The following is a 14,134-nucleotide window of genomic DNA, read 5'->3' as shown; positions in this document are numbered from 1 at the left end:
CGCTCCTCGGCTGTCCAACTAACACCTCCTGCCATCTTACCATGCTGCAACCAATTTACTGTTAGCTGAGTAACCTTACCAACTTCCAAGCACTGCTACCCTAGCTTCTAAGTGCTTTTTTTAAAAGTGTTTAGAGAATCATCACATGGGCGGGTGATGAGAATCTATCCCTCATGGAATCGGAAGGGGAGCTCAAACCACTTGAGCTATCCCTCACTCTTCCCTAGGTACACAGCCGTGAGGAGCGCGACGAAAGTAGTGGGGGGTGTGACCGTGCGATGTGTGGTGGGAAGAGCTGGCGTGATTCACGTAGGGTGGTTTGAAAAACAAAAAAAAAAAAAAAAAAAAGTCGATGTTTGGGTATGAGTGAAATGTAGTGGTTGAATTAACATACATACATTAAGATCCTAATTATGGAGTAAGAAACATGAATGTGTATTGTAAGCAAAAGATTGAATATCGAGGTTGGACAAGAACAACAATAAACCCAGCGTCAGTACTTGAATGAAGCTTAGTGATCGATAACCCATGCATTGTCGTCAAAGCTTAAGACAAAGACAAAGGATAATTATTTTATCTACTTCATTTATCAAACTTTACCAAAACGACAAGGAAGATAATACGGACAAATGACAATTAAGGCAGCTCATCAAGGTTAGGATTCACTCAACATGATAGCTCACAAAAAAAAAAATGAAATTAATACTATCTCGTTTCATATTATTTGCGACGATTAGATATTTTTTACTCACACTTTATGTCAAATCATTGCAAATAACATGAAATGGGGGCAATATAAGGTTTTTTCATTAGGTCATTCTTGACACATCCTTTAATAAGCGTTAAAGTTTATGGAAAGCTGGATAGGGTTTCCATGTAAAACTTTTTAATTCGTCATTCTTTATACATATTTTGTGCCGGCCTTTTTTTTTCCACTAATATTTGTGGAGTTACAAAATAACGCAAGAAACAAACCTGTTGTCTCTTTATTAGCTAGCCATACATTCAAATCAATAATATTTGAGAAAATGTACAAAGCATTAGGACTAATTATATTATCTTACTCGTAAAAACATAGTGAGCTAAAATGGCATTAAACTCAAATAAAGTTTAATAAACCATAACTTAGCTATTTAGACCTTGATGGAAACGATAAATGACTTTGTTGTAATTTGTTCAAAGTCCAAAGATACTTCCGTAAATCAATAGCAAAGCCTTGTGGAAATCAAAGTATAGCCTCTTAGTTGTTCAATTAGTATGACACTGAAATCAATACACTACTAACCCCTAAGAAAAGCTTAATTAGTGCCACTCAATATAATACAATTATAACTCAAAATTATCAAAGAGAAGATCGGTTTGAAAATGTAAATTAATTCATTTGAGACAATTCTACATTGCAGCTAATTACTACTGGGTATTATAACACCTAACACAAAATAAGTATACTCATTTGATAGCTATATATATGTAGGTTACGATAGAGGATATATTGTTCATATAAATGAAGGGTTTGTTCATATTTGTTGAACTGAATTGAACTGAACTGATTGGAGCTAAATTGAACTGAACTGAACAAAGCTGAAATGAATATTTTATGAGAGAGGTAAATTAAGAGCTGAACTGAACTGATTGGAACTGAACTGAACTGAACTGAAATTAAATAAATATGAATGAGCCCGAAGTAAAAGATCAACTTATATACTCGTATATACATGGGAATTTGACAATAAGTAGTCTATAATATATTGGAGACTGAATTATATCATTGAACTAACTATGCTTCATTAGTCAAATTCTTTGCTAAAGATGATCGCCGACAAGTAGAGGTTAACGATCTAAACGGTAAAGATAAATAATTCTAAACATGCATACATACATCTTAAAACCAAGAAATTTAAGTAGCTCAATACACTTTAATAAGGTCAGATATTTCAGTAAAACAATTCGAAGTACATATGCTTCAACGAGATTTAAAATATCCTATTGTTATCATAATCAAAAAATACTTTATTACATTAAAAGTGAATATAAAGGGTGCACTAAACTAGAATAAATTTAATAAGAGACAAAAACAGTGATGTGTAGTGAACAACAAGCTTCCACTCTTACACAACCTCTCAATTTCAAACAAGTAAGAAGAGAGAGAAACAAGAGAGAGAAACTAAATGGTTATAAGCTTCACAAACTCTCAAGCCGGAGAGGTGCGTGGGTGTTGCTGTCTTTTTTTTTTTTTTTTTTTTTTTTCTAACTTACATACTTCTTTTTTTAAGTGCTGAGCTGTGAATCTGTTCAGTCTTTTTTTTAAAAAAAAATTTAATTTTATAAATAAATTTTTAAAAAATGCCTCGAAAAGGAACTTTTTTAGCACCTTAAAATTAGTTTATTCAGAGCATCAGAGCAGCAGCGCACGTGCAAATGTGCAATCCTTCAGTCAGATCACCAATATATTCACTCATTAATCACCTTCTTCTATGCACACTACTCAGTACTCACTACTTCTAACCTTCTCCATTCTTCACTCTTAATTCATCATATATCCCACCCCCTACATTAATAGTAATGCTTATATACAGCCGTAAAGGCCATATATATAGGTGTACCCGTGTAGTATTAATTCCGCGTTTTAAAACATAATCATACACCGTCCATTATTCAGTGTTAAACTTTAGCTTCTTATGTACCACTATCCAACAATGTTGTATGTGATGCCCATGCTATATTGTCTAGTGTGTGTTAAGTTGATGCTAAAATCTATGATTATGGTCATGTAACAACATGTTTAGAATAGTAATTAATTTGTTTTTAATTATGTGATAAAAGCGAAGTTATGGGAATGAATGATGGTAATGCGTGCAGTGAGAAAAAGTTGGTGGGCGCTGAGTTGCATGTGAAGTAAGTACAAAGAAAGTGATCAAAGACTCTCCCTACTTTTACTCTGCTTATTCATTATTTTTTGTTTTCCTAATATATATGTTTAAATACTCCTTTCATAATTATAATTAAAGATGGATCATAAGTAGTTTAAGGTTTTGGATAATTGACCCACCTTTTCTAAAAACAAAAAAAAAACAAAAAAAAAAAACCAAAATATTTAATTTGTTAGATTATACTCCATAAAATTTATAATACTTCATCCGTTTCATTTTAATTACTCTGTTATTTTTAAAAACAGAAACAAAAAACTTGATAGTTTTATATGTTTATATTTAACTCGGCCATATAACAATCACATAGAACATGGAGAGAAATAGTAGAGGTACTGAAAACGTGGAAAATTTTAATTTTTAAAATTATAATTTTCTTGTATATATATATATGTTATATGATCAAGAATTCAAGATGAAGTGTAAAACTTGAAATTAAGCAGTTTTACAAATTAAATTTCACACATGGACATTAGCATCACTAATGTAAGTTGATGGTTTATCACAAATCAAAAACAAAAACAAAACCCATGAAAATTATTAACATCCAAACTAATGTAAGATAAAAGAAAGGAAAATTAAACAAAAGAAAATTGTCCAAACAAACATAGATAAGGCAAATATAAGGAAATAATAAAGCAGGAGATGATGAGGGATAAACTTTCTCGCTCTCTACTTAAATTGTGAGTAATAAAAGTTTCGACCTTAACAAAGAGCTTCATTCATTCATTCAAACAAAAGAAAAGAAAAACATTCATTCACTTATAATTAACCCATAAAGGAGTAAAATGTACTAACATTTGATCATAATAATCTCAATAAGGAGGTCGATTATTAGGAGTACCCCAAAAAGCCTCAGGTGGCAATGAATTCAACAAGTTTGGTGGCAACCCTTGTAGTAAATTCCCTCCTCCTCCTCCTCCTCCTCCTCCTGATCCTCCACCACCTCCGCTTCCATTATTATTATTATTATTACTGGGATCGCCCATGACTTGCCCTCCTACTCCTCCAGGTGGCGGTGACCCTAATCCACCGCCACCATTATTCCCAGGGCCTACTCCTGGCATCTGGGCCCCACCTCCCTCTTCTTCCTCTAGTGGTAATCTCTCATAGGCCGCGTTCCCAAAAGACGCGGCCATGACCACTACAGGCCCAGATGCCAGAAGAGGCCCTACAACCCCGCCCCCAACCACCTGCCCTTGACCTCCAGCCAGATAAATGGTAAGTCCAGAAGCGGCAGGTGGAGCTGGGGGCGGTAAAAACGACCCAGATAGAGATAGAATTTCAAACCTCCCATGTAAGGTAACAACAGCACCCGGTGCCCCAGGTTGCCGGAGAGTAACATTTGCAACAGTTCCCGTTCCACTCAAGATACAAACCCCTCTTTGCTTACGACGAGCAAAGTTAGTTATACTATCCATAATATCACACCCGTTAGCAACTTCCATAACATGAGATCTAAGAGCATTAGCACTATCTCTTGTAATAATAATAGGTGGTTTGGGTTTGTTCTTGGATCCTGCTGGTCTTCCTCTAGGCCGTCTTTGGATCTCTCTTTCGCCGTCTCCTCCGCCTTCATTCTTGCTATCAGCAGCCCCCGAGTCGTCTCGTTCCCTCTTTAGACTCGATTTAAGGTCGCTACTACTTCCGCTTTGCTCAGCTTCCGAGCTATGATGCTGCTGTTGTTGTTGTTGCTGTTGTTGTTGATGATGTTGTTGAAGTAGAAGTTGCGGTTGTTGTTGTTGTTGCTGTTGTTGCTGAAAGTGGTGAAACTGATGATGAGGGTTTAGATGAAGACTATTGGAATGAAAAGGAGGAGGAAGAGGCCTTCCATGAGCAGTTACTTGATCCATATTATCGAAATCGATATCGAAATCAATAAAACCAACCTTGAGGATGAAGGACTTGTATGAATTATTAACCCTAATTAACTAGAACAAGAAAGAAAGAAAAAAGGATGATAAGAAGCTAATAAGAATTAAAATTTTCATGGGATAATAATATTTGAATGAAAAATGGAATTGATGGAAAAGATAATTGGTAAAATTAGGGTGAAAAGAATCACGTAAAAAATGCAAGAAAAAGAGTAGAGCAAGGTTATAGGTTGAGAATGAAGGGAGAAGAATGAAAGTGTTGGGAGAGAAGAAGTTGAAGATTGGGTTAAGTTTGAGAGGAGAGAGAAATTTTAAGAGAGATGTGTGCTTTGATGATGTATTTTTTGATGAGGGGTAACAAATAAGAATCAACAAAAAAGGGGGGAAATTTGGGAGAGTTGGGTTAGGGTTAGGTCTTAAAGGGTTAGGATTTTATTATTTTTAGTTATTTATTTATTTTATTTTTTTATTTTAAATTAAATTTTGTTGGGGTGTAAGAGGGATTAAGGACATAAGGTTGTTAGAAGATGGGTTATGAGAATTTGTGTAAGGAGAAAGGAGGAAAGGCAGCATGCGCATGGGCGGTGACTACTGACTAGTGAGTAGTGAGTGAATGAAAACAAATTATTAGATGGTGTTAGGATTTTTTTCAAAAATTTATGGTATTTTGGGCTAAATTTTTTAAATTGTGAAGATTAGAACTCATGTGATTTATAAAACTTATAGATTATGTGTTTTTTTTTTTTATTCCATTGTATTTGAAATAAAGGAGATATTGTTATAAACACTATCAGAGTGTATGGTACACTAAGTGTGTTCTATTCAGGTTAATTTCAATTCAGTTTAGCTTTAATTAGTTCCATCAGTTCAGTTTCAATCAATTCAGTTCAGTTCAATTCAGCTCCTAATTTCCTTCTCTTATAAACAATTTAGTTCAGCTCCAATCAATTCAGTTCATTATTAAATCATCAAACTAAAACAAAACTAATATAAATTTGATTTAGTAGGGAACATCATGCACTCAAGTATATATGAAAAGTTCTAGAAATAAACACCCATGTATATGAATTCTGAACCTACAATCCTTGTAGTTAGTTTATTTTACTCTATAACTTAGATAATTAATTGGAAATTATTGTATTTGTATATTAAGTTTGGGTAATTCTTATTTTACCTGAATTAACAAATGTAAACTCATTTAATTTTGATCTTAATTTGTTTAAAATTTATATAAACTAAATTATGTCAAACTCAATTTATAAGAGCTTAATTGTCTCAAAATTAATGAAAATTAGTTGAAGGAAACAAATCAATGTTCAGTGGTTTAGTTTAATGTGTTGAACCTAATTTATCAGAGATATATATTATAATCTTATTAAGTATCCTCTTTATAAAAATTATAATACTTCGTATTCTTTTTTTTGGGAAGAATAATACTTCGTATTCTTAATATATACTGACTTTGAAAACTCATTTATACAATCAGATCGATACAATTTCTACTATACAACCGAATGTATAATCTGATAAACTCCCTAATCAATCAAGAATATGTAATTAATGATCATTAATTTAGGGGAAGTTCAAAAAAAAAAAAAAATGTATGGCCAAATGGGGGTTGTATCGTATGAATTAGTGTGAGGAAACAAAAGAAAAGAAAAGAAAGTGCTCCTCATCTCAAAAATGGGACCCTCCCAGATACACTCCAAATTTGTCCCTATCCTCATATTTGGTTGAATGATGTTGACCCATTTTATTAATATGACCTAATTTAAACCCTGCCCCCTAATATATCATCCAATTAAACACCCCATAACCCCACCAACCCAATAATTTAAATTATTAATTAATTAAACTTGTTCTTAATTTTAGCTCCTGTTAATAATTAGGTTGTACCTTAATTAAATGAGTTACATACAGTTAAGTACTCGTACATAATAATATGTTGTCCCTTTTACATCCCTCATCTCTCCATGTCTTATGTTATACGGAGTATATATACACCTTAATTAATTATCTAATTACAGTACTGTCTTTTAATTTTAAACTATTTATTGTCTTATTTTTGCGTAACTTGTCACGTACCTCGTAACAAATTATTGTGTGCCATTTTATAATACTCCAAATAAACCAAGCAGTAGTTTAAAAATTTAGCAGCCAAAATAAGTGGACTAGAATTGAAGTACATTGTATTATGGCATTATATGATCTTGTATTACTATGATTTCTGCTAAGGTATTTTTGGGGATAATGATTACCGTATGATAGTTGTGGCTAGTCTACTATGGCTATGTATGAATTTTTGCCACATTTACTGTTTTCTTTTGATGTTTTCATTTAAGACCAATCTGGATATCTGCATACTAAATTTTTTTTTATTATCACAAGATAATATATCAATAATAATTAATAGATGTATTGTAAACAAATCTAATAGGGTTCCATATTTTTCACTCAGTTATGATTATAGGGGAAAGATTAAGGATAGAAGAGTGTTAATTAGATTCGATCATATTCCTAAATGATCAAAAATCAGTCAGTAACGTTGTTCTGATTTACTAAACTGAGCTGAACTGAACTGAACTGAGCTGAACTGAACTGAGCTAAACTAAACTAAACTGAAGTGATTAGAGTTGAACTAAACTAAACTAAATATTGTATGAGATAAGTAAATTAGGAACTGAACTGATTGATACTGAAGAGAACAAACCCTTTAATATAGTCAAACATTGATAACAAGAAAACGACAGTCCAAACAAAGTCTTTGAACTTTGAAGACAAAAAAAAAAAAATACAAGTATAAAAAATAGGCCTTATTACAAACAATTACCTGATATAGAGGAAATGAAATAAAATTGGAAAAACCAGGAAGGAAGAGAGAGAGAGAGAGAGAGAGAGAGAATGGAGCATGTGGAAGAGCTAAGAAGATGATGGGGGGATGATCTGATTATGGGAAATTGGAGTCGTTTTACGGGTCTCAACACCCTTTCTTGCTCAGGCCGTGTCTCATGGCCGTCTCCCTTCTTCTTTTTGGGTCCCACTCTCCCAACCCTTATCATATGCTTACCACGTGTCCCTTTTCCCCAATTTCATTACCATTCACTTTTATTCCCATCTAGGGATTACTGTTTGTATTATTGACTTAGGTCTTGAATTAATAGTTACGTTGATATGATTTATTATGTGATTTAAATTATTACAAGTAGTAAAATGATACATATATTGTGGCTTAGATGTATGGAGGATTAACTTGTAACTTTGGATGGCCTAGTGAGCTCATATTAGGTACAAAATATATAATTTAGGCTGAAAATTTTAGCTGATTTTCGTTGATCTAAACTTAGGATAAATGACCTTATTATAACTTGTATTTTAAGTAGCTCTTGTTAATACTTCTCATAACTTATTTAACATAAACTTATCTTATTTAAACTTATTTCAACATGTTTAATAGAACACAAACTTAAGCTAAAGGTGGTGGATTGGTTAATGGTTACAAGTCTTATTAATTAGTGACTTTATTTGACAGTTCAATCCAAATAAGAAAGATGCTCGTTACATATAACTTAGGATTAGTTATAAAGATGAGAATAATGTACATAGTTTGTGCTGTTAAAATTAGTGTAACGATAAAGCCCTTGTGTCAATTCAATAGTAGTAGATGATACAAAGTAAAGTTTCCATGTAATATGAGTCAAATATTCCATTTTTTTGAAATAGTAAGAGTTAATATTAACTTTTCCGATGAAGATTATTGTTACACACACGTATGCATTAGCTGTTGAAAGAAACGATACAAGTTTCGACACTGAAATCAGAGTCTAAAGTTTGTTCAACGGTTATATATGGGCCAAAATTCAGTTTGAATACAACAATTCCCAAAATAGGAGTAGAAAGTATTTCAAATATTACATAAACTTGATGTTTACTGTAGGAAATTGCAAAAAAAAAAAAAAAAAAAAAAAAAAAAAAAAAAAAAAAAAAAAAACTTATTTTTCACTAACAAACGTTTGATCTGATATTTGTTTATGTAGTAATGTACACCCTAGAGTAGTAGTAGTAATAACAAAATTTTAAAATATGGTTAAAAAAATTAACATGAATATTTCATTAAAGGCTTTAAACTCTATTCAATATACTTTCTCCGTTTTTCTTTTATTGCACCCTAAGGACTTTTACACTATTCACTTAATCTTCTTCGATCACTATTTGTGACTTATCTATTGGGAAAAACATATTCATGTGGATCTAGTTAGATTCGTCTCGAAATTTACTTTCTAAACATCAACTTTTTATAATTTTTACAAAAGTATAATTAAAGATAAAATAGCTTAAGTAATGCATTAACAAGCGCGAAACCCCTTACGGTGCAATAAAAAAAAAGGGAGGAAGTATAAGAAGACAACATTATACTACTATATTACTTAGGGCCTGTTCAGCTTAATTTCGGTTCAATTCACTTTAGTTAAGCTTCAATCAGTTTAATTCCTAATTTCCTTCTCTCATAAGCAATTCATTACAGCTCTATTTTGTTCGGTTCATCACCTCCAATCAGTTCAGTTGAGTGCAACTCAATTCAGTAAATCAAAACGGACTCTTACTTAGACTAATTCAAATTAGAGCAAAATGAATCCCTAATTGACAGGAAATTTTCCCGACTGACCGACAAATAATTTATTGTGCAGTGTCTCATGATCAAATTATTCAAATATAAGACCTTCAATTAAGTTGAAACAATACTCTTTATCAGCCAATTCAAATAGGTAAAGGTTAGAGAGACAATATGGCAGCAATGCAGCATATTTATTATGTGAAGCATTTGGGTAGTACTGATTATAGTTACAAGAAACAGTCAAGTCATAACTCATTCACGTGCCCTAAAATTAAGAAACAAAAAGAAGTTAAAGCGCTGCGCATTAATCGTAACACGGTCTTTGCCACCTACAAAACGCTGCGTTTCAATGGCGGAATGTAAGGGTAAAGTGGGGAATAGAAAGATAAAGGGAGCAATAAGGCTTATCTGCTACGGAGTAAGGAGTGTGTACACATGGATTTGGACATGCTCGTTAAGCTATTATGTTATGTCTGTCAGATGCATTGCATTTGCTGTCCTTTTTCTTCTTCTTATTTGCTTTCATCAACAACTTACTGTACATTGGATAATTCCTAAGTTTTTATTTCTTGCTTTAGACATAAGTATTAAAGAGTTCCACCAAGGTTATGATGTCTTGGAACTAAAGGTGTCGATTTGGGGATCTAGTTCAAATCAGATCGGGTATGCATAGTTGGTCTATTTCACATTTGAGTCATGTTGTATTATTGTATCTATACAAATTGGAATTTCAATCAAGTTTTATTTAGGTTGGATCGAACAAGTTAGTTTTTGACATCTTTACTTAGGAAAAGATGAGTTCGCAAATATAAGCATGCAACAACTAGATTTGTCAATTCGGGTAAACGGGTCAGGTTTGGGTCTGGTAAGAGTGGGTCGGGTCAATTCGAATTAATTCCATAACCTATGCGGGTCGGGTTTGGGTTGGGTCATGCTTAAGTCTGGTCACGTCGGGTCATACTTCTTATCGGGGTTAGGTCGGGTTATAACATGTCGGGTTACATTCAGGTCGGGTAAACAATAGGTCGGGTTTAATTTGGGTTTTCACGAGTTAAATCGGGTTAGGGTAATACTCGGGTTCGAGTCGGGTTCGGTTCAAGTCAATAATTTGCGGGTTATAATCAGGTCGAGTCATTCTCGGGTTTGAGTCGGGTTCGGTTCAAGTCAATAATTTGCGGATTATAATCAGGTCGGGTCACTTTCAAGTCGGGTCAATCTCGGGTTTAAGTCGGGTTCAATTCAAGTCAATAATTTGCGGGTTATAATCAGGTTGGGTCATTTTCAAGTCGGATCATTCTCGGATTTAAGTCGGGTTATGTTCAAATCAATAATTTGCAGGTTACAATCAAGTTGGGTCATTTGTAAGTCAGGTCATATTCGGGTTGAACTAACTATAAATAGGTTATCAAGCTAATTATTTCCTTTGACTATCAATAACTATATACTTAAAGACACACCAGCAATGACACATGTCAGTTTCTGGTGTGTCCTTAGTATTTTTTTTAAAAAATTTAATAGGAAATTTATTTAAGGAAATTATTTGTAATTTTTTTTTTTTTGAAACAAATCAATTCATTAATAAAAATCCATCCGGCATCTACAAATGAAATCTAAATTAACAAATACATAAAATTGAATCAAATTAGGTTTTCCTTCATCAGAGCTACGATCGTTGAAAAGATCTTGCACTGTGGTACATCTCTCGCACACATCGCTGGAATATACAGCCTTTTCGCGCAGAGAGACGGTCTAACGATTTGTTGTAGCCGTAAGGATGATTCTCATGTGATTCGCCTGAACGCATTTGAAAATTTGACAACCGTTGCGATCCCGAACAAATCTTTACCAAAAAACTGACAATATGGCAAAAGAAAGATGATTACTTTTTTGATGAACCCTAACACACAAACAAACCCTAAACAAAAACAAACAACTAAACTAACGAAAACTAACGACTTCGCCATAGGGAGACACTCCACCATAGGGAGACGGATGAATATCCACACTACTTGTGTAGATTTATTGAAATTCAAATTGCAAAACTAAATAAAATTAAAGGAAAAGGGTCGGAAATAGTCTAATTTCCGAAGAAATTAGACTATTTTCGGCCTAAACGGCCAAGATTTTGGAGAAACCCTAGAAGAGAGGAGGAGAGGAGAGGAGAGAGAGCATGTTTGTAAAATTTAATTACTATATAAATAGAAATGATATTTACCTTCTTTTTTTTTTATATTCACATTCAATTAACTAATTAATATGGAAAATAGAATGACAAAATATAATCTTTGTAAATATTGTTAAAAAAATACAATCTTCTACTATAAGTTTTTATGTGGCAAACATAATATCCGTTTCAAGGATACAATTGAGATAGACAAAAATTAATGACTAAAAACGAGATATTACAATATATGACCACTGATAAGTATATACGTACATAATTTTTTTTGTCAATAATCGTGCATGGCACGGGACCTAACCTAGTACTATATATGACAATGTACTAGGGAACTACAGTCTATAATTTAGGAAGATAATTATCTACTTTGACCATACAACAAATATATACTATATTTAATTAACTCTTAAATTTGAGGATGATTCTCCTTTTTTTTGCTAGCCTAGACTGACTTGGTCTCCCTAGACAAAAGGCTTTGATCAACAATAATAAGGTGGTCTAAATTACATTTAAAGTGATTTGAAATCGGGTCAGGAACAACTTGGGTTGAATTTAGGTCGGGTCAATAACAAATTGTGTTAATTTCGAGACGGATTAGTAACATAACAGATTGGGTTGAATATTTGGGTCGAGTAAGTAATAAGTCTGGTAAAATTCGGGTCGGGTCAATAACAATTCGGGTTGAATTTGGGTCAGGTTAATAACAAGTCGGGTTGAATTTGGGTCAGGTTAATAACAAGTCGGGTTGATTTTAGGTCGGGTTAGGAACAATTTGGCCTGAATTCATGTCAGGTTAGTAACAAATCGGGTTAAATTCGGATTTTGACGGGTTAAAACGGGTTAGGGTCAATTTCGGTTCAAATCGGGTTCAATGCAAGTTAATTAAATTGGTCGTTGTAAACCGGTAAATCGGTGCAAGTTGTAAACCGATAAATTGGTCGTTTAACAGCAAATTGGATAGTTCCACACACCCAATTGGACTCCCGTAGGATATTAAGGACCATGGTAAACATTTTGACAATTTTTATTTCCGAGCAAAAAAAAGTCAAAAAATTCCAAAATTGAATCCACGCTTTTTTAGAAGTTTTGGAGCTTTCGGGGCCCGGTGTTGAAAAACCCTTGATATTTTAGGGAATAAATCTCGGGGTCATATAATGACGTTTGAAACCATATATGATCATTATATGTTGTCATAAATGTTCGTGGTAGGCTTGATTTAATGAAATTGGTGCATGTTACAAACTGGTAAAAAGGCCGTTTAAAGGCAAATTGAATAGTTGCACCCATGCACCCAATTGGACTCCCGAAATGACGGAATGTATTAGGTACCATAATAAACATTTCGGCAATTTCTATTTCCGGACGAAAAAAAGGTCAAAGCTTCACAAATTGAAGGCTAATATCCACGTTTTTTTGAAAAAAATTATATTAGGGGATACATCTCGTGGTTATATAATGTCGTTTGAAACAATATAGGATCATTATATGTTGTCATAAATGTTCGTAGTATGGTTGAGATAATGAAATCCGTGCTAGTTGTAAACCGGTAAATTGGTCGTTTAAAGGGAAATTGGATGGTTCCACCAACCCAATTGGACTCCCGGAAAATATTAGGGACCATGGTAAAAATTTCGGCAATTTTTATTTCATGGCAAAAAAAAGTCAAAAAATTCCAAAATTAAAGACTAATGTCCACGTTTTTTGAGAAATTTTGAAGATTTCAAAGCCCGGAGTCGAAAAGTCTTGAAATTTTAGGGGATACATCATGGGGTCATATAATATCGTTTGAAACCATATACAATCATTATTTTTGTCATAAATGTTCGTGGTAGGCTTGAGTTAATGAAATCGGTGCAAGTTGTAAACCGGAAAATTGGTCGTTTAAAGGCAAATCGGACGTGCTTCCACCCACCCAATGGGAATCCCGAACGGTATTAGGAATCATGGTACACATTTCGGCAATTTTTATTTCCTGGCGAAAAAAAGTCAAAAATTACAAAATTGAAGGCTAATATTCACGCTTTTTGAGAAATTTTAGAAGATTCGGAGCCCGGTGTCAAAAAGTCTTGAAATTTTAGGAGATACATCTCAGGGTCATATAATGCCGTTTGGAACCAAAAATGATCATTATTTGTTGTCATAAATGTTCGTGGTAGGATGAGTTGATGAAATCGAAACAAGTTGTAATCCGGTAAATTGGTCTTTAAAGGCAAATCGGATGGTGCTTCCACCCACCCAATGGGACTCCCGGAAGGTATTAGGAATCATGTTAAACATTTTGGCAAATTTTATTTCCGAGCGGAAAAAAGTCAAAAATTACAAAATTGAAGGCTAATATCCACGCTTTTTGAGAAATTTTGCAGGTTTCAAGGCCCGGTATCGAAAAGCCTATAAATTTTAGGCGATACATCTCGGGGTCATATAATGCCGATTGGAGCCATTTATTATCATTATATGTTGTCATAAATGTTGGTGGTAGGCTTGATTTAATGAAATCGGTGTAAGTTGTAAACCGGTAAATTGGTCATTTAAAGACAAATTG

At 33.4% G+C, this 14,134-nt stretch overlaps 1 pseudogene; it reads right to left on the bottom strand.

Moving 5' to 3' along the window:
• Positions 1 to 3,365: 3,365 nt before the first annotated feature.
• On the bottom strand, positions 3,366 to 5,254 carry LOC145638495 (AT-hook motif nuclear-localized protein 22 pseudogene; annotated as a pseudogene).
• Positions 5,255 to 14,134: the final 8,880 nt, after the last annotated feature.

Source organism: Chenopodium album, chromosome 7, assembly GCF_948465745.1.
Source record: "Chenopodium album chromosome 7, dcCheAlbu1.1, whole genome shotgun sequence".
Classification (NCBI taxonomy): Eukaryota; Viridiplantae; Streptophyta; class Magnoliopsida; order Caryophyllales; family Amaranthaceae; genus Chenopodium; species Chenopodium album.
The sequence above is the reverse complement of the archived record's forward strand: the minus strand, read 5'-3'. Positions and strand labels throughout refer to the sequence as shown.